Here is a 20,307-nt window from a genome sequence, read left to right on the forward strand (position 1 = left end):
TGCGCCCAAAACCAGTAAATGACCAGGAAAGACCAAGGAGGAGGCTGAGAAAATGCAAGAGATGGGGACAAAGAACTGATAGTCACAATGGAGATGTTTAGCGTCAATAAGATTTGGTGATTGATTTGATGTTCATCATAAGAAATTGGGAATTAGCCAAGGGTGTACCTAGGTTTGTACATTAATGACAGCTGTCCAGGTGGCCATTCACAGGGGTGAGGGAGCCTGGGGAGAAGAGTATAAGCAAGGAAATCCATTTAACATTGTGTCTCACACATACATACGTGCACACAGACAAACACACAGAGCCACACACAGACACAGAGACACACATATATGGACACAGAGACACAGAAACACATACAGATATATACACACACTTACAGACAAACATAGGCACACACACAGATACACATACACACACATAGATAAACACACATACAGACACAGACAGATACACACACACACACACATGCACAGGTGATGGGTGAGGTTGTGCAGGGGGAGGGTGTGAACCAGTCAGCTATAGTTACAAGGAATATGATGGCAGGTCAACAGGCTTAGGAAGAAAGGATATCTGAGAGCTGGGCCTTCTGTGACCCTCATATGTACAGGGGAGAACAGAGAAACTGTAAAATCCTCAGGAAACCTTTGGAGATGGTTCAGATGTGCACATGGAAAGCCTGACACTCCACAGTGACACAGCCGATGCTCAGATGTGCACATGGAAAGCCTGGCACTCCACGGTGACACAGCCGATGCTCAGATGTGCACACGGAAAGGCTGACACTCCACGGTGACACAGCTGATGCTCAGATGGGCACATGGAAAGCCTGGCACTCCACGGTGACACAGCCGATGCTCAGATGTGCACACGGAAACCCTGACACTCCACAGTGACACAGCCGATGCTCAGATGTGCACATGGAAAGGCTGACACTCCATGGTGACACAGCCGATGCTCAGACGTGCACATGGAAAGCCTGACACTCAACGGTGACACAGCCGATGCTCAGATGTGTACATGGAAAGGCTGACACTCCACGGTGACACAGCCGATGCTCAGATGTGCACATCTAAACCCTGACACTCCACGGTGACACAGCCGATGCTCAGATGTGCACATGGAAAGGCTGACACTCCACGGTGACACAGCTGATGCTCAGATGGGCACATGGAAAGCCTGACACTCCACAGTGACACAGCCGATGCTCAGATGTGCACATGGAAAGCCTGGCACTCCACAGTGACACAGCCGATGCTCAGATGGGCACGTGGAAAGCCTGACACTCAACGGTGACACAACCGATGCTCAGATGTGCACGTGGAAACCCTGACACTCCACAGTGACACAGCCGATGCTCAGATGTGCACACGGAAAGGCTGACACTCCATGGTGACACAGCCGATGCTCAGATGTGCACATGGAAAGCCTGACACTCCACAGTGACACAGCCGATGCTCAGATGGGCACATGGAAAGGCTGACACTCCACGGTGACACAGCCGATGCTCAGATGTGCACATGGAAAGCCTGACACTCCACGGTGACACAGCCGATGCTCAGATGTGCACATGGAAAGCCTGACACTCCACGGTGACACAGCTGATGCTCAGATGTGCACACGGAAACCCTGACACTCCATGGTGACACAGCCGATGCTCAGATGTGCACATGGAAAGCCTGACACTCCACAGTGACACAGCCGATGCTCAGATGTGCACATGGAAAGCCTGACACTCCATGGTGACACAGCTGATGCTCAGATGTGCACATGGAAAGCCTGGCACTCCATGGGACCATATGACATGAGTTTTTGCTTCTCAGTTAACTCAGTCCCTGAGTCTGTAGAGGTTAGTAAACCACCGATCGTGGTTTCACGTGTTCTCCCAGCAGAATGGTGTTCTGTTAAGGCATTTCTCTGTCCTATCTGTGGCTTCACAGTTCCTAGAAGTTTCACCTTTCTTTCTTTTGCTAGTGGGCTTGATGCTAAGATATTGGATGGCCAGGATAGGAAATGTAATGGTGGACATGCTCACAAGAGGCTCCAGTGAGACCAGAGAGAGGAGCTGAAGGTCTTAGTTCCCACTGTAAGTTTGGGTGTCAGGAGATTGTCTGCTGGGTGCCCACCCCAGTGACCCACTTCTGCCAGCTAATTCCTACCTGCCCAAGATTCCACACACACCCAGACAGTTCTGTGCTATTGGCTGGAGACTGCACGTTCAAATGCTTCAGTGAATGAGGAATGTTTCCGACTCAAATCATAGCAGTCTGCCTCTCAGTGGTGTCATTTAAACCTTAGCTTTGCCTGAGCGCCATCTTTTACTGTGGCTTTTGTTTGTTTGTTCATTTTTTTTTTTGTTTTGCTGGAGTGAGGGCTAACACAGTTCTTCATTTTGTCAGTGTGTTTCCGCCTTCATGATTCCCCACGATAAGCTTTGTGGTGTGTGGCTCTTGCTTGTGGTCAGTGCCAGCGTGCTGTAAGAAGAGCTCACTCCGTGTGCTGCAGAGTGGAGCACAGCCAGGACCACGCGCTTTGCTCAGCACGTGGCAACTTGCAGGGCGAGGATTATCACAGATCAGGAGAAAGAATCTGGACCGCTCCGCCTCATAGTTTTACCGTTCAGTTGGTTGGTGGAGCCTTTGCTGGCGCTGCGCATGCTCACCTGTCCGTATGGGCAAAACACGTACCGAAGACACAGAGGGCTCTTTCCCCGGGAACCTGATGTCTTTCTCCAAGGCATTTCGTTCCTACCCACAACCCACACACCTCTTCCTCAGATAAGGATCTGGGGCAGTTCAGAATTGAAGCTGGGTTTTTGCTTTGATTGACCTCTCCGAGAAGGGTTATAGTCAAGCGCCGCATCTGAACCATTGATGTGCAATGAACTGGAGTGGATGGGTTACAGGAGCTGGGAGGTGTGAAAGGAGGCAGCTGGGAGCTGGCAGGACACGGCTAGGCTGAGGCACATTTCAGCCTCTGTTGCTAATGAGTCTACCCGCTCTCCAACCAGGAACCACCTGCTTCAGGTGCTGTCACATGGTCGCACTGGGAGGCCAAAGCAGGGGCTGCTAATAAAGTGATCTGGCTGTGGTGACAGGATTTCCCACACTAGCTTTTACATTCTTGCTGCTGCTGCTGCTGCTGCTGCTGTGTGTGTGTGTGTGTGTGTGTGTGTGTGTGTATACACACCAGCGTACACATTTACATTCTTGCTGCTGCTGCTACTGCTGTGTGTGTGTGTGTGTGTGTGTGTATACACACCAGCGTACACATTTACATTCTTGCTGCTGCTGCTGCTGTGTGTGTGTGTGTGTGTGTGTGTGTGTGTATACACACATTTGCATGTATGTGTAGGCCAGAGATTGGTGTTAATCTCTTCCTTAGTAGCTGCTCATGCTTTTGTTGTTGGTGGTTCTGTTTTTTGTTTGTTTTGTCTTGCTTTTGTTTTTGTTTTTTGGAGACAGGATCTGGCTGATCTGGGGCTTGCTGCCTTGGCTAGACTAGTTGGCCAATAAGCCCTAGGTTCCTCCTGCCTCTGCCTCTGCCTCTGCCATGCTGGGATTACAGCCATGGGCTACCCACTGAGCCATGGTCACCCCAGCTCTTAGTCAAAGCTTCAGGAGTGTGTCACCAAGCAGTGCTGGAGAAGAGGCTCGTCATTCCTTACACCCAGAGGAGCTAGCTGTGAGTCCAGCCTTGCGTGGCTCACTTAGGGTGATGGGACTCCAGGCCTTCTGACTTCCAGAGCTTTTGCTGTTTCTTGCGCTGGGCCTCCTGTCTCAGCCAGCTGAGGGATTCTCTACACTGTAAGGATTCTTCGAGAAATGAGGAAATGGAATAGGGGCCTAATCTAAAAATCCTCAAGCCTGGTATCTGCATAAGAAGTCCCATAGGCTAATACTTGGGCTTTGCGATGTGCCTGTGGCTAACCACAAGCTGTCACAGTAAGAGGCTGTGTGGTTAGAAGGCTGGAAGGCTCCCCCAGTGGGGGCGGGGAGGCCAGGAAGCAGGTCCAAGCACAGCGTCTTCGAAGCTGCCACTCCATCTGCAGACAGACCTGGTGTGCAGAAATGAAAAGATGGCGGCTCATCTTTGAACAAAGGCGTTTTACAGCATCTGGGGCTGTCGGACTCACTGTGAGGAGGCGCTCTGGTATGTAGGTGGAGACCAAACTTCCTCCACCTCACTTTTCTCAGGTCCACCTCCTGCCAGAGCTGTTCCTTTTCTTTAAGTTCCACCTTGACGCTGTCTTAATGGGGGTTTGAACATTAACTGCAGAAACTATGTAGGAGAGTGCAGACTCATCTGTGTTCCTGGGCAACTAACTGATGGATGGACACTTGGCATTCAGTTACCTGAACAACAGTAATCAAATTTGTAAGGCGTGTTTCTCTCTCTTTCTCCCTCTCTCCCTCTCTCTCTCTCTCTCTCTCTCTCTTTCTCTCTCTCCTCCCTCCCTTCTTTCCTTTTCTCTTTTCTTTCTTTCTTTCTTTTTTTTTTTTTTTTTTTGAGAAAAGGGTCTTATTATATACCCCTGGCTGTCCTGGACTTACTACGTAGACCAAGCTGGCCGGGAACTCACAGAGATCAGCCTGCCTCTGCCTTCCAAGTGCTGGGATTAAACAACAACAGCAACAACAACAATAACAAAAACAAAAGCAAAACAAAAACAGGAACATGCCTTACAAATATTTCTCTATAGCGGGGAATGGTGGCCCATACCTTTAATCCCAGCACTTGGGGAGGCAAAGGCAGGCAGATCTCTGTGAGTTCGATACCAGCCTGGTCAAAGTGAGTCTAGGATAGCCAAGGCTATACAGAGAAACCTGTGTCAGGTTCCTGTCTTGGGGGGAAAAAACCAACAAAACAAAACAGAAAACAAATATTTTTCTTTTCTTTAATCTGTCTCCCTCACTCTCTGACCCTGTCTTGTAGAATCCCTCTTGGGTGGGGCATCCAGAGCCAACTAGTGTGGCACATAGCTTTGTTTTGAATCGTCTCTTGTTTTTCTCTTTCCTGTCAGGAATATTCTACAGAAAAGGTCGCTGAGCTGCCCAGGCTCTCTGCTCAGGTTAATGGTAGAGAGGAACTGTGTGGGGGCAGATCCCCAAGCCAGAGCACCCACCTTCTGCGTGTGTCTTTCCCCTTGTCTTTGAGCCCCACTTTAGGCTGCTGAAGCCTCTCTCTAGCCTTTCTCTATTCCAGCATCCCTTTCTTTGGCCTACTCTGCCTCACCAGACATGCTGGCTGTCAGCAGGCCAATCCATCTGTGTTTTCTGGATGGGCACCGGGTGTCTGTGTGGTGACAAGTGCAGGCTCCAGCAGCTTCTGGAGAGCCTTGTTTCATAGGATCAGACCAAGGTCCTTTTCCTTCCTCGTTGAACCTCTTAATCCTGCTACACCCTTGGGTGCCAGAGTAGGGTTGGGGAGGCTGGCTCACAATGTATAACTAGCCTTGCTTTATTATAACAATGTTTTTTTTTCTTTGTAAAACCACCATATGGAAGAGTCTGGTGACAGTGGATGAACCTCTTTTCCTATGTGTGTGCCAGTTCCTGGCCACCTCCTGCATGGACAGTGTCAACCTTGTTCTGGTCACACGTCAGCTATGTCTCTACTTGGCGCCTTCTGCTGAGCCTGGTGTGGCAGGAGGGCTGGAAGCTTGCCATCCTGGGCTCTGGGTTAGATCTTGCCATCCTGGGCTCTGGGTTAGATCTCGCCATCCTGGGCTCTGGGTTAGATCTCGCCATCCTGGGCTCTGGGTTAGATCTCACCGTCTTGGACTCTGGGTTAGATCTCGCCATCCTGGGCTCTGGGTTAGATCTCGCCATCCTGGGCTCTGGGTTAGATCTCGCCGTCTTGGACTCTGGGTTAGATCTCGCCATCCTGGGCTCTGGGTTAGATCTCGCCATGCTGGGCTCTGGGTTAGATCTCGCCATGCTGGGCTCTGGGTTAGATCTCGCCATCCTAGGCTCTGGGTTAGATCTCGCCATCCTGGGCTCTGGGTTAGATCTCGCCGTCCTGGGCTCTAGGTTAGATCTCACCATGCTTGGCTCTAGGTTAGATCTCACCATCCTGGGCTCTGGGTTAGATCTCGCAAGGACTGGGTGTGATACAACTTCTCAGAGCCTGAGCTTTTATGACATCAAATTTGATCAAGAGACCACACAGACCCAACCTGACAATTGTGTTCTTCGTAGAAACAGATGCCCTGATGTGTGTGCACTGGGGGGGGGGGGGGGGTCTGTTGTGCCATCTGACTCTGTGACACAGGTGTGATGGTGGCTGCAGGCAGGAGGCCTCAAGCTTTAAAAGTCAACAGACAGAGTCCTTACTACTGCAAGGCAGCCTTGGGTGCAGCCGACAGGGTGTCACTTATCCCCTTGCTAACACAAGGGGCGGCATTGTCCCCCATGCATGTCCTGGTTGTTCCAGGTGAACAGCCACAGCCCTGGGTTAGTTAGTAGCTCCTAGATGCCAAGGCCTTTCCCAGCCAGACTCTCAGACTCCCATTCTCCTCCATGGACTGTGTCCCCTGACTTTTTTATTTTGTTTACTGGGTCTGGAAATAGAATTCAGAGGCCTCATACATGCTAAGCAAGCATGCAGTACCCCATTTTTCACTGAGAAAAGCTCATGTCTAAAACAAGTTTTTATGTCCTTAATGTCTTTATTTTGTCCTTAATGTCTTTCTGTGCACATCTAACTGGCCCTCTCCCCTTACAGGCCTGTTCTGCAAGGTTCTAGCAAGGAAGGTTCTGAGAACTCTCTCTCTCTCTCTCTCTCTCTCTCTCTCTCTCTCTCTCTCTCTCTCTCTCTCTCTCTCACACACACACACACACACACACACACACACACACACAAAAGATTTGCTGCTCAAGTTTACATTAAACAAGGTGAAATCTTAAAACTTCACGATACCCTTGGGGTGGAACTGTATGGTACAGGCAGTTGGCCATTCTATCAGCTAGCTGGCCAGCTCTCCCACTGAAGTCTGCTTATGTGCACATACTCCTTGGAAAGGGCCAAGACTGATTGTGTGGTATGTGCATACCTCAGGGAGGCTGGATTTCCATCCTGACCCTCAGTCCCACAGAGAACTGGAATCTTCCAGAGGGCTGACTCGGATGAGAGTCGAAGCCTCCCTCGGTTCCCTGCGCTGCTCCTGGCCCCACCATGAGTGGGTCCTTTCCTTGTTGAATCTAGTGACACCATCAACATGCCATGTGGACTCTGGAGACTGTCCTCTGTCATTTTCTTGGAAGATTCCTTCATGACTTTGTATAACACCCTGTGGTTCCTCACCTTCTGGGAGGCCCAACACCACTGAGCCTGAAGTGCACACTTCTCCACCAGAAGGTCCAAGCATCATTGGTCTCCTCTCCAGGAGGAAAAGGTTGAAGCACTGGGTCCTGAGTGAGTGTAGAATGAAGTCTATGTCACAAGATCTGTCTAGCCAGGAAAAGGAGATATTTTCTGCAATAAGTGTTACTGTTCTTTTAGCTGGGCACCAGTACCAGGCCAAGTGGTAGCGGGGAGCTCAAGGCTCTGAGACCAAGTCAGGTGGCAGCGAGGGCCTGGCCTGACTGGGGTGAGTCAGACAGCTGCTTTGGGAACAGCTAGCAGCAGTGGGAGCTCAGGGCTCCCGAGTGACTGAATCAGGCAGCCAGCTGAGGCCTGACCTGACTAAGATGAATCAGGTGGCTGCTTTGGGAACAGCAAGCAGCTCGCTCCTGCAGAACTGCAGTGCAGCTGGGGTTGGAGAGGAACAACAGAAGCTCGTGGGTGGCCAGGTGAGCTCTAGTGGTGACCACATGGTTCTGTGGTGACTGCCTTGCCATCAGTCGAGTCTGGGGTTCCAGAGATGAATTCTTCAGGAAGAAGGGGAGCCCTTCTTTCCCCAGTGTTACAACTCTGAATAACATCTAGTCTCAGACATCCTTGGTTTAAGTAGATGGTGCTCACTGCTTTATTTCATGTGAAACAGACTCATAAACCTTGAGGAATGGGGAGGAGTTTTGAAGATGTATGTGTCTCATTGGCTGGGACTTAGGATTTCAGCAATGATCTATTTACATGGGGAAAAATAACAGGTGACAAGCTCATGTGACTGACCACCTGTAGCCACCTGTGTGTTGTGTCATGTGCTCCTGAGGCAGGCACAGAAATAAGAAGAGAGCTTTGTCCCACACCTTCTGTTTTCAGGATGAGATTTTAAGTCTCAAGTTTGAGATTCCTGAGGTTTGAATATGCTCCATTTTGCTAATCCCACGCCAATTCCCCTGGAAGCACAATCCACTAGCCCCACACCACGCGAAGACAAGGGTGCATCCTATACAGGTGTCCTGCAGGTACTCTGCAGGAGAACCCACTCCTGGCAGTGTTCACCCCTCCTGGGAGCTACCTGCCATCTCTAGTCAGTCACCTTGGCTGTGGTGATCTTACAGTTCCATTTCCCTGACATAGGGCTACCACCAGGTTCTACCTGTGTCCCTCCTCTGCAGCCTGTTTGGGCAGCTGCAGCCACATGTTGAAACAGCTTCAGACTCACCCTTTGATTTACTATGTCTCAGCAGTCACTGCCCCTTCACTCTCCCTTGCTCTCTGAGGCCCAGGGTCTTCAACACCAGGGTCTGATACATTTGGTTTCTTCCTTTCAGCTACTTAAGATCAATGGCAAATTCAAACTCTGGTTATCCCATCATGGCTCAAAGCACCACTTGACGGTACTTAAACAAAAACAAAAACAGAAACAAACAAACAAAAAAAGCACTTCCATGATAACAATAAAAGGGAGAAAATGTTTTCTATAATCAAATGATCACAAAGAAGACAACGGATAGAAGTAAAGTTAAGTTTTTAATATTTATTTATTTGAGTGTTCTATTTGAATGTATAACAGAAGATGGCATGAGATCCCATTATAGATGGTTGTGAGCCACCATGTGCTTGCTGGGAACTGAACTCAGGACCTCTGGAAGAACAGACAGTTCTTAACCTCTGAGCCATCTCTCCAGCTCCATGTTTTGTTTTTCTTTTTCTTTTTTTCTTTTTCAAGACAGGGTCTCACTATGTAGCTCTGGCTGTCCTGTACTCACTATGTAGAGCAGGCTGCCCTCAAGCTCACAGGAGTCCATCTGTCGCGACGCCTCTGCCTGGGATTAAAAGCATGCACCACCACACCCGGATTCAAATGCCCATTGTTTGACAATGACCTAAGAGAAATATATTCTACAAGAAGGTCTTAGATTTCTTGTTCTTAAAGGTATTCTGCCAGACAAACCCACACAGCCAAACCTCTCAGTAGCATCACTGTTGGCACTACTTTTTATTATATTTTATTTTGGTTTCTTATCCTACTACCTCCCTTCCAATCCCCTGACCCCATGTAGGAGAGAAAGAAGGTTAGAAGGGAGAGGGGGCAGAGTTATCTTTAGCTACTTCTGGCTGATGAGGGTTGTAGGGTTCTCAGTCATCAGGCTATCCAGCAGTCTAAGGAACCAGTAGCCTTCCTCCTCCAACCATCTTCCTGAAGCATCCTTTTAGTGTTTCTTGAAGTGTCTCCCTTCTCTCTCTCTCTCTCCCTCTCTCTGAATGTCCGCCTACCATCTCATTGAAGCATCCTCCTTTGAAGCATCTTTGAAGCCTCTCTCTCTCTCTCTCTCTCTCTCTCTCTCTCTCTCTCTCCCTCTCTCTCCCTCTCTCTCCCTCTCTCTTCCTCTCCCTCTCTCCCTCTCTCCTTCTTTCCCTCTCTCTCTGGGCTCTGATATTTATACCTTCTCCAAGTCCTCAGAATTAAACTATCTGTAGCTGGCAAAGACCATCCTCCATTCCTGAGCCACGCTATCAATTATCAGTTGTGGACAAACTAAAAGCAGCTCCATATCTCACATTTGGGATTAAAGCAAAAACCAGTTTATATAACATAAGTGAATTTTTAAAGAAACCAAAACTTCCACTATACACCACCAGTCCCAGGATGCCTTAGGAAGCCTTATGCTAGGAAGGCAGTGAGCTTTGGCCCTGTGGATGGATTTTCAATCACTTAAACTGCTTTTCTGGTTTCTACAAGAGAGGCTTTCACAGCCAGGGCATATTGTCTGAAACAAATCAAAACTATTGAGAAGACAGTTATGTAGGTAACAAAATACTTTAAATAGAAAATTACAGGAGGCAGAGGCCAGTGGATCTTGGTGAGTTCAAGGCCAGCCTGCTCTACATAGGGAGTGCTAGGACAGCCAAGACTATATGGCAAGAATCTGTCTCAAAACAAACAAACAAACAAACAAAAAGCCTTCAAGAGACAAGCTCTTGTCACACTGTCAAGGATGGGCTCAAATGCCGAAGTTCAAGCAGCCGTCCTGGCTCAGGAGCCCCAGCAGCTCGGATGAGAGAGGTGAACCAACACCCAGATTAACAGCGATTATTTTACACATTTTGCTGAAAGGTTTTGAAAACATGCTGTCTAATTTTAAAACCTTAAATTGACCCTCTCAGATCCTTTGTGCCAAATGATCTGATGAAGACACATGTAGGAAGTGAACATTTGTAGCAAACTCTTTAGACCAAGACCCCAGTCTTTCCTGAGTCTTCGTCGTCGCCCTGGCTCCCCGCTTCTCCCGTCATGCCTTTGTCTTTCTTTTATGGTGGAATCTGACATGACTGTCCGGCTGTGTAATTAAAAGGCGTCCGCTTCCTCCCCCTCTCGCTCATCAAGCGGTTCTCAACCATCCTAATGCTGCAGCTCTTAGCACAGTTTCTCACGTTGTGGTGGCATCAACGTTAACATTATTTTTGTTGCTACTTCATAACTAACTGTAGTTTTGCTACTGTTATGGATTGTAATGTAAATATTTTTTGGAGGTAGAAGTTTTCCAAAGGAGTCCTGACCCACAGGTTGAGAACTGCTGCCCTAGAGACTGGCTACACCCTTGTGGCCCACTGTGTCTCCAGCACACTGCAGCATTTAACCAGCTTCCACACATTTCAAGGAACCCGATGCTGCCTTAGGAGAACTTTTCTAGCTTGATAACAAGAGTTAGGCAAAAGGACATGAGAACATGGGTCAAGATAAAAGAGCTAATAAATTTACGACATGCTCCACTGCAGCTGTGTGGAGTTGACGCCATCAGTATCCTTGGATTAGTCAATGGTATGAACTCATGAAAACCCCGGTCTCTGTTTTCCTTTTGAAACCCCGTTCTTCCCTCACATGCATTTGGACTTCTCTCCTTCTTGTCCTCGCGCCATTATTTTTGTCAGCCTTATGCATTGCAGCAAGGTGGGAGCCAGATGTTGCTCTCACATCTGTATTCCTGTGTTTCTACTATGGTCGTTTGCTGATCAGTCTCTCTGTGATATACAGCAGCGGTGTTAACAGTTGTCCCATTCATCTGAGACAGGGGAATGCCTGAGAACATTTCACTGAATTGAGCTGAAGGTTCATTTGCTTTAAACACTATACCATCTAGATCAGACGTAGTCACACATTGCTACTTAGAATGAAATCTTTTTTTCCTGGCCTCTACTACACTGATCCGTGGCCCCTGCTCGGAAAAGTTCAGCTTACTGTCTCTTTCAGATCTGGGGTCTCTGCTGAAGTTCCTCATGAGGTACTGACAGCACCTCTCTCTCCTGATGTGAAATCCTCACGGGCTTCATGGTGACTGGTTTGCGATACGGCACACACATGCATAATTTTCTGTGAAGAGACTTTGAGAGTCAGAGCTCCAAGGACAGGCCCAGCCCCTGGAGGAGTAAAGCTGAAATCCTTTGGCCAGGGTGGGAGCCCCTGCCCTACCTGCCCCCCCTGCCCCCCCCCACCTTCAAGTTTGTTCATCTCACAGGAGGACCATGGTCCTGGCCTTAAAGTGGCAGAGGTTATGTCACTTCTTTGTGTAAAATGTTTTGAACTCTTTTTGCTATTAGGTCTCAGAGCATAAAAATACTTTTTTTGCAGACAATACATAATATAGAAGTTAACTTTTATAAGGTAGTTTTCTGAAGATTAAGCAAAACGTTCTTTTTCATTATTGTATATATAATTGGTTGTGAAATGTTAAAACTTAACAAGTGTGTGTGTGTGTATGTGTGTGTGTGTGTGTGTGTGTGTGTGTATGTGTGTGTGTGTGTGTGTGTGTGTATGCGCGCGCATCCTATACATATGAATATGGAGGCCAAGGGTTGACATTGGATGTCTTCTTCAGTGCTTTCTGCTTTCTAGTTTGAGACAGTCTCTGTGGTGCTTTGAGTGAGAATGGGCCCCCATAGTCTCATATATTTGAATATTTGGTCCCCAGTTGGTGGAACTGTTTGGGAAGGATTAGGAGGTGTGGCCTTGCTGGAGGAGGTGTGGCCTTGCTGGAGGAGGTGTGGCCTTGCTGGAGGAAGTGTGTCACTGGAGGTGGCCTTTGCAGCTTCAAAAGCCCTTGCCAGGTGCAGTCTCTTTTCTGCCTCCAGCTTATGGGTCAGATATCAACTCTCAGCTATTGCTCCAGTGCCATGCCTGCCTGCCTGCCAGCTGCCATGCTTTCTGCCATGATGGTCATGGACTCACCCTCTGAAACTGTAAGCAAGCCCCCAACTAAATGCTTCGTTATATAAGTTGTATTGGTCATGATGTCTCTTCACAGCACTAGAAACATAGCTAAGACGGTCTGAACCTGGTGCTCACTGATTGAGCTAGGCTGCCTAGCCAGTGAGCTCCAGGCTTGCACCTGGCTCTATCTCCCCAGGTACAGATTGCAGGTGCTGCTGTGCCCCACTTTTACCTGGGTCCTAGGGTTCCAAACTGAAGTCCTTATGCTTACACTATATTAACTGATCCCTTTTTCTGGGTCCTTCCTTCCTGGACCTTCTTTTTTTTTTTTTTTTTTTTTAACAACATTGCCTGTCAAATATTTTGGAAAAGGTACAACACTGTCTTATGTGGTTCCTCATGGTTTTGGGGTGAGTGCTTGTCCCTGTGATAAGCCACATCGGGTGTAGGACTTAGGATTTATTCCTGGCTCGGCAGCACCATGGCCTTTGTGAGGTCTGGTAGAGCCAAAAGTTCTCACTCTCATCTGAGATGTGGGTTGACAGCTCAGTGCAAGGATGCCCTATGGGCAGAGATATGCGACTCTGTGGCTTTGATTCTGGGGCTTGCTGATATTAAGGATGAGCATCTTAACATGAAGGAGACAGGCCCTAGGTTCATTTTTTAAAATTTATTTATTTATTAATTCATTCATATTACATCTCAATTGTTATCCCTTCCCTTCTATCCTCCCATTCCTCCCTCCCTCCCACCTTCACCCTATTCCCCTCCCCTATGACTGTGACTAAGGGGGACTTCCTCCCCCTGTATATGATCATAGGGTATCAAGTCTCTTCTTGGTAGCCTGCTATCCTTCCCCTAAGAGCCACTGGGCCTCCCCATCAAGGGGATGTGGTCAAATATGGGGCACCCGAGTTCACGTGAAAGTCAGTCCTCACTCTCCACTCAACTGTGAAGAATGTCCTGTCCATTGGCTAGATCTGGGTAGGGGTTCAATGTTACTGCATGTATTGTCCTTGGTTGGTGCCATAGTTTGTGCAGAACCCCTGGGCCCAGATCTTCCCATCATAATGTTCTTCTTATAGGTTTCTAGGACTCCCTGGATCCTTCTATTTTTCCATTCTCCCATGCTTCTCTCACCTAAAGTCCCAAAAGGATGTCCTCATATCTATCCCACTTTCCTGGTAGGTGAAGGCTCTCATGGGACATGTCCCTTGGGCTAGTGTCTAGTTATAGGTGAGTATATACCATTTGAGTCTTTCTGCTTCTGGGTTAACTCACTCATTATGATCATTTCTAGTTCAATCCATTTGTCCACAAATTTTGGGAATTCCTTGTTTTTAATGGCTGAGTAGTATTCCATAGTGTAAATGTACCACAGTTTCTTATCCATTCTTCTACTGAGAGACACTTAGGCTGTTTCCATGTTCTGGCTATTATGAATAAGGCTGTTGTGAACATGGTTGAGCAAATGTTCTTGTTGTGTGCTGGAGCATCTTCTGGGTATATTCCAAGGAGTGGAATAGCTGGGTCTTGAGGAAGCCCTATTCCCAGTTTTCTGAGATAGCATGAGATAGATTTCCAAAGTGGTTGTACTAGTTTGCATTCCCACCAGCAATGAAGAAGTGTTCCTCTTTCTCCACATCCTCGCCAGCATGTAATGTCACTTGAATTTTTGATCTTACCTAGGCTCATTTTTTAAGATGAACAAGGACACAGAGTGGTGGCAGCACATGCCTTTAATCTCAACACTTGGAAAGCAGAGACAGGAGGATCTCTATGAGTTGGAGGCCAGCTTGGTCTACAGAGTGAGTTCCAGGACAGCCAAAGCTACACAGAGAAACTCTGTATCAGAGAAAACAACAACAACCACAAGATTAACAGGGACAATGTCCCCATTCCTGCACCTTTGAAATAGGATAAAACACAGTCTCAAAAAAAATACTAACTCGATAAATGATAGGATGAAATACTGTCTCAAGAAACCTAGATAGATAGATAAATGATAGATAGATAGATAGATAGATAGACAGACAGACAGACAGACAGACAGACAGACAGGTAGATAGATGATAGATAATAGACAGATAGATGGATGATAGGTGATAGATAGACAGAAAGGTAGGTAGATGGTAGATAGATAGATGATCGCTAGATAGATAAAAATAGGAAGAAACAGACCCTCTTTTTTTTTTTAAACAGACCCTCTTATGGCACTTTTCACAGCTATAAAAGTAATTGATTAAACTTAATTTTTATAATCATAAGTAGCTGCCTATGAGCAGAGGGTAATAGGGGTGTGTGTGTGTGTGTGTGTGTGTGTTTCTGGAGCCATGGTGTTGCAGAGCCTGTCTGGGTCGGCAGGGTTCCACTGAGTCTGGTGGGAATGGGAGGCTGTCTGGGATGTACTCACCTCTCCTTGAGTCCTGACGCTCTGTGCAGCACGTGAGGATTCGTGTCATGTCAACCACACTCTGTCCTGAGGTTGTCACTGTGCTGAGAGCAGAAGTGGCGTCTTCAGTCTGGGTGATCTCACCAGCTAAGTGCTGCAGTTTGCAAATTTAATTCAGTAACTGAAGTCCAGGCAACTGATGTCACTGGTGTGGGTTACCAAAGGCCTGGCTTTGCTTTTTGTTGAGATAACAATAACATCAGCAGCAGTGAGCCAAATATGGAGAGTGCTCCTAACCTGGAAATCCAAAGTATAAAAGGCTCTGCAGTCTGAAACTTCTAGAGTAGCAACGTGGTACATTTTAGATTTCAGGTATTTGCCGGGGCCACTCGATAAAGCATAGATAAAACTTGAAAACTGGAAACATACCTGGTCCAAACTATTTCAGATAAGGGACATTCCGCCTTTATGCACTACATGAGTGTCTCTAGGCCATTAATGTGTTAATATCAGCTGTTAGATCATTAATGTGTTAATATGAGATGTTAGGTCATTAATGTGTTAATAGGAGATGTTAGGTCATTAATGTGTTAATATTGGATGCTGGTTAACACTCATTCTCATGAGAACACCAAGGTAGGAGAATTGGACCTGGAGTGGTCAAGTTACTTGCCGTGGTTAGTGATCAAGATCACGCATCCTACCATGCGTGCCCGGGCTGTGCTCTCTCTACTGTACCTCGCTCCCTCTGCAGCCCCAGGGTATCCACTCCTCACAGGAGTAAGAAAGGACCTTGTGTAGCCTAGGCTGACCTTGAACTCCATGTGGCCAAGTGTGACCTTCAACTTCAGATCTTCCTGCCTCCACCTCCCTAGTGCATAGATCACAGATGTGGCCATCACATACGGTGGTGTGCTGGGGGTCAAATCCAGGGCATTTCTCAGCTGCTTTTCTCAGGGTCATTGGCACAATGCTAGGGTATGTAAAGGTGTGTCCTTGACTGAGGCCTACCGAGAAATTACTTGCTCAGGCCTCTTCAGTTCAGTGCCTCACCACTGTGGGTGCAGTGCCAGCACTCTGCGGTGTGGCCGCTGTCCTGGGACAGTCTTTCTCACTGGTCGGTTACACCCCTAGCTGGGTAAGCAGAACCCAGGCCACCAAGTAAGCAGGTGACCCGGCCAGTGGGTCCCAGTTTCACATGGAAGTCTTAAAAACCCAAGGTGGGCTGGGCTCAGTTGGGAGAGCGCTGGCTCCACATTCACAGAGCCCTGGGTTTGGCCTATAGCACTGCTGTTCAAGGTCAGCCTAGGCCACATAAGACCTTCTCTGAAAGACAAATAAACCCCAATGCAAAGAGTGAAAGTATATAGAAAGCCTGTTTTTTCCAACACCCCCTCTAATATTACTGGAAAAATGATTTACAGTATGTGAAAACTTCCAAGTCTCTAAGATACAAAGATTTTTTTTTAAATTGTTTTTAAGACAGGGTTTAGAGCCCTGGCATGTCCTGGGCTTGCTTTGTAGACCAGGCTGGTCTCGAACACACAGTGATCCATCTGCCTCTGCTTCTCAAGTGCCGAGGATTAAAGGTGTATACAACCATGCCCACCTGGGGAAAAAAAACACCTTCTTTCAAAAAATTTTGTTTTTATTTTATGTATGAGTGCCTGAATGATACGTGCGAACTGTTGTGTATTGGTGCCTCAGAGACCAGAAGAAGCTGTCAGATTCTCTGAAACTGGGGTTACAGGTAGGTGGTTGTGAGCTGCCATGTGGGTGCTGGGAATTGATGAACCCAGATCCTCTGCAAGAGCTCTTAACCTCTGAGCCACCTCTTCAGTGTCCTGTTGCGGGCTGATTTCATGACTTCCCTGGGTAGGTGTGCAGGAGGTACCATTTCTAAGATTCCTCTAAAGTGGATAATACGTGGCGGTTTTGTCTGTGCCACATTCCTAGTCCAACACAGTCTTCTTTGACAGAAATGAGAGAAAACGTTTCTTTTTGAGCTGTGGAATTCAGTGGCGTATTCAGTGGTTGGCAACAGTCTGTGTGGGTCAGTGCAGGCCCTGGGTTATGCTGTTCTCTGCCTAATCCGTACCCCAGCAGACTCAAGTGCTGCCAAGCCACACTCTCCAGGGCTGCAGAAACTGTCACAGCTGAGTAGGATCTTAAAAGCTCAAGGATTATCTCATGGGGAAACCTCAGCAAGGCTCAAAAGCAGAGAGTCTCCTTAAGAGATGAGACATGTCCATTTTTATTTGTGCTGAAAGGCAGCTTTTCTAATAAAATATTCTGTTATACTTCTTCCTATACAAATTTGGTGAGATGACTGAAAGTCTGATTTATGCATTTTTGTTCAAGTCTGGCACCTGTCCATCCATCTATCTACCCATCCACTCACCTACTGAGGACACAGTGGTGCTGTTTTCAACCGTGAATTTTAGACCATCGTCAGCAAGACATTTCTGTCCTACTCCATGTGTGCATACACTCAGTTGATAGTACAGGTTTGGACCATGCAGGCTTCCGTACTGTGCTAGCTCAGACAACATTCACAAGTTTGTGTGTCTTGTCTAAAAGCTGTTATTTACATAAACAACCCAGAGAGGTCATAGCTGATCTTTCTGGGTTAGTGTTCTGTGACTATTAACAGAAGATTCGAGATAAAGAACTCACAAGAAAGATGAGATTTATTTGGCTCAACATTTTGAGACTTCTGGTCCATGCTTTCTTGGCCCTGCTGCTCTGGACCTGTAGTGAGGCAGCATCTTGTGGCCAGATCATGTGGTGGAGCAGAGCCACTCCCCTCATCTCTGGGAAGCAAAAAAGAAAAAATGCAAAAGAGATTGAGACCCCAAAATCCTTTGCAAAGGCCTATGTCCAGTGACCTCACAGTGACCTCAGAGCCTCTACCAAGCCCCACTCCCAAAAGTTCCGCAGCAGCACCACCCTACCACCTGTGGCCTAACACTTGGGCCTTGAGAGAAAGCTATAACATTATTTTTGCAATTTATAAAACATTATTAATAAAATACCAATTCTTACTGCACAAATATGTTCAGAAAGAAAGAACGGGGCGGTGGTGACTCACACCTTTAGTCCTAGCACTCCAGAAGTGGAGGCAGTCAGATCTGTGAGTTAGGGGCCAGCTGGTCTGTAGTGGATTCCAGGATAGTCAGGGCTACCCAGAGAAAGTCTGTCTTGAAAAACCAACCAACCAAACTTAAGAAATGGCTAGAGATTCGAGTTCAGTTCCCAGCACCCAATGGGCTACTCACCACTCAGAACCACCTGTAATGCTGACTCCAGGGAGTTCGACACCCCCAGCTGGCATGCACATACCCACACACTGACATATAATTAAAAGTAGGGTGAGATTTAAAAATGATTCAGATAGCACTCTGGAATTTTGAGAGAAACATTAGATTTGCCTTTACTCTGCTACTACATTGATGGCCTTGACTTATAGCACACACTGACACATTAGCTTGTACAGATATTTCTCTTTTTAATTTTACTTTATGTGCATTGGTGTGAGAGTGTCAGATCTTGGAGTTACAGACAGTTATGAACTGCCATGTGGGTGCTGGGAATTGAACCCGGGTCCTTTGGAAGAGCAGGCAGTGAGTGCTCTTAACTGCTGAGCCATCTCTCCAGCCCCCCAGATATTTCTAATGAAGCAGATACAGAACTGGTCTGCTGTTACAATAACCATCTGAGGTAGACACTGGTGTTGTCCCTACTTTTCTGTGGAAAATCGGGGTGTCTAGTGAGGAGCAGCACTGGAATTTGGTCCATGCTCTTTGTAACGGAAGATGCTGCCTCCTGCTATAGAATTGCGCATACGTGGCAGTAACTATTACAGCTTCCTTACAATGCCTCCCCCTTGCATTGTGACATGGCTCTTTGACTCTCTTATTTTAACTACATGGCACTATTTTTCCTATTAATTTGCTTCTATCTTGTCTTTATCTTTGTATCTAAAGTATGTTTTGGGGCCATTGAGATGGATCATTAGCAGGACTCACATGATAAAAGGAGACCCAGGAAAGCTATTCTCTGACCCCCACATGTATGCCATGGTGTGTACAAATGTACATACTTACACATATACATACAAATAAGTAATTTTTTTAAAGCTCTAAGGGGAGCTTTAGGTCAGGGCTTCCCTTAGGATTTCTATTGCTATGATAAAACACCACACCCAAGGCAACCAAGAATTCAGTTGAGCTAATAGTTCCCGAGGGTTAGAGTCTACAGTGGTGCAGGGAGAGTGTGACAGCAGGCTCCTGGAGCAGCACTTGAGAGCTCACATCTTGATCCACAAGGCAGAGAACTCACTGGGGATGACGCTAAGCTTTTTAAACATCAAAGCCCATCCCTAGTGATACACCTCCAGCACAGCCACACCTCCTAATCCTTCCCAAACAGTTCCGCCAACTAGGGACTAAGTCCTCAAACATCTGCACCTGTGGGGCCTGTTCGCATTCACACCATGCAGGAAAGGCGGTGTGGTAGGAATGCAGTCAATGAGGAGGATTTAAAAAAACGAGGTGGGGGCTGGAGAGATGGCTCAGTGGTTAAGAGCACTGCCTGTTCTTCCAAAGGTCCTGAGTTCAATTCCCAGCAACCACATGGTAGTTCACAACCATCAATAATGTGATCTAATGACCTCTTCTGGTGTACAGGTGTACATACAGACAGAATACTGTATACATAATAATAAATAAATCTTTTTTTTTTTTTTTTAAAGCGAGGTGGGAGAGATGAGGAAGGTCATGAAGAGCCCTGTGGGGGATACCTGGGAGTGGGAACTGTGCCTCTGGCTAAGGTGCCTCGTGGCTGTTTCATAAGGGTTTGTATAACAGACAGATTTGACCATTTGGTGCTTTGTCCTTCATAGAGTGGGACCAATCTGTGTTTCCCCAATCTGTGCTAATTTGGGAGTGCTGCTCTGCATCGGAAGCTCTGAGGGCTGTGTCTGAGTCTCATGACGTTGTCCTGTTGGTGCCAGCATTTACACCTTGACCTGGGTTTATCTCTATCCGGCCACAGTTTGGTGGAGGGTCTTTGAGATGACAGATGGATTTTGACAGACCTGCTTTGGTTTCAAGAGGCTGAGTGACATAACGGTGGGCAGTGTGGCCTTCTGACCACAAACTCCTGGTCAGCTAGCACTATTGGATAAAGGCTAGAAGAGTAGGTACAGATAGGGTCCCGCACTGTTGAGAATCTGAAATAAACAGAGTCTGACATCACTCGTGTCCCTGAGGTTCACTGATACCACCGAATAAGCAAACAAATGGGCTTATATGTAGAAAAACAGAATGCCAGTGTAGACGTTAGTATAAACATGGCAGGCACACGGAGAGT

General features: G+C 47.2%; 1 protein-coding gene across 2 annotated transcripts in view; it reads left to right on the plus strand.

The window, feature by feature from the left end:
- The window catches only part of Eml1 (EMAP like 1), a 131,307-nt gene that overhangs the window by 38,166 nt on the left and 72,834 nt on the right, over positions 1–20,307 (plus strand). The gene's annotated exons all lie outside the window — the stretch shown is intronic.

Source organism: Acomys russatus, chromosome 1 (assembly GCF_903995435.1).
Source record: "Acomys russatus chromosome 1, mAcoRus1.1, whole genome shotgun sequence".
Taxonomy (NCBI): Eukaryota; Metazoa; Chordata; class Mammalia; order Rodentia; family Muridae; genus Acomys; species Acomys russatus.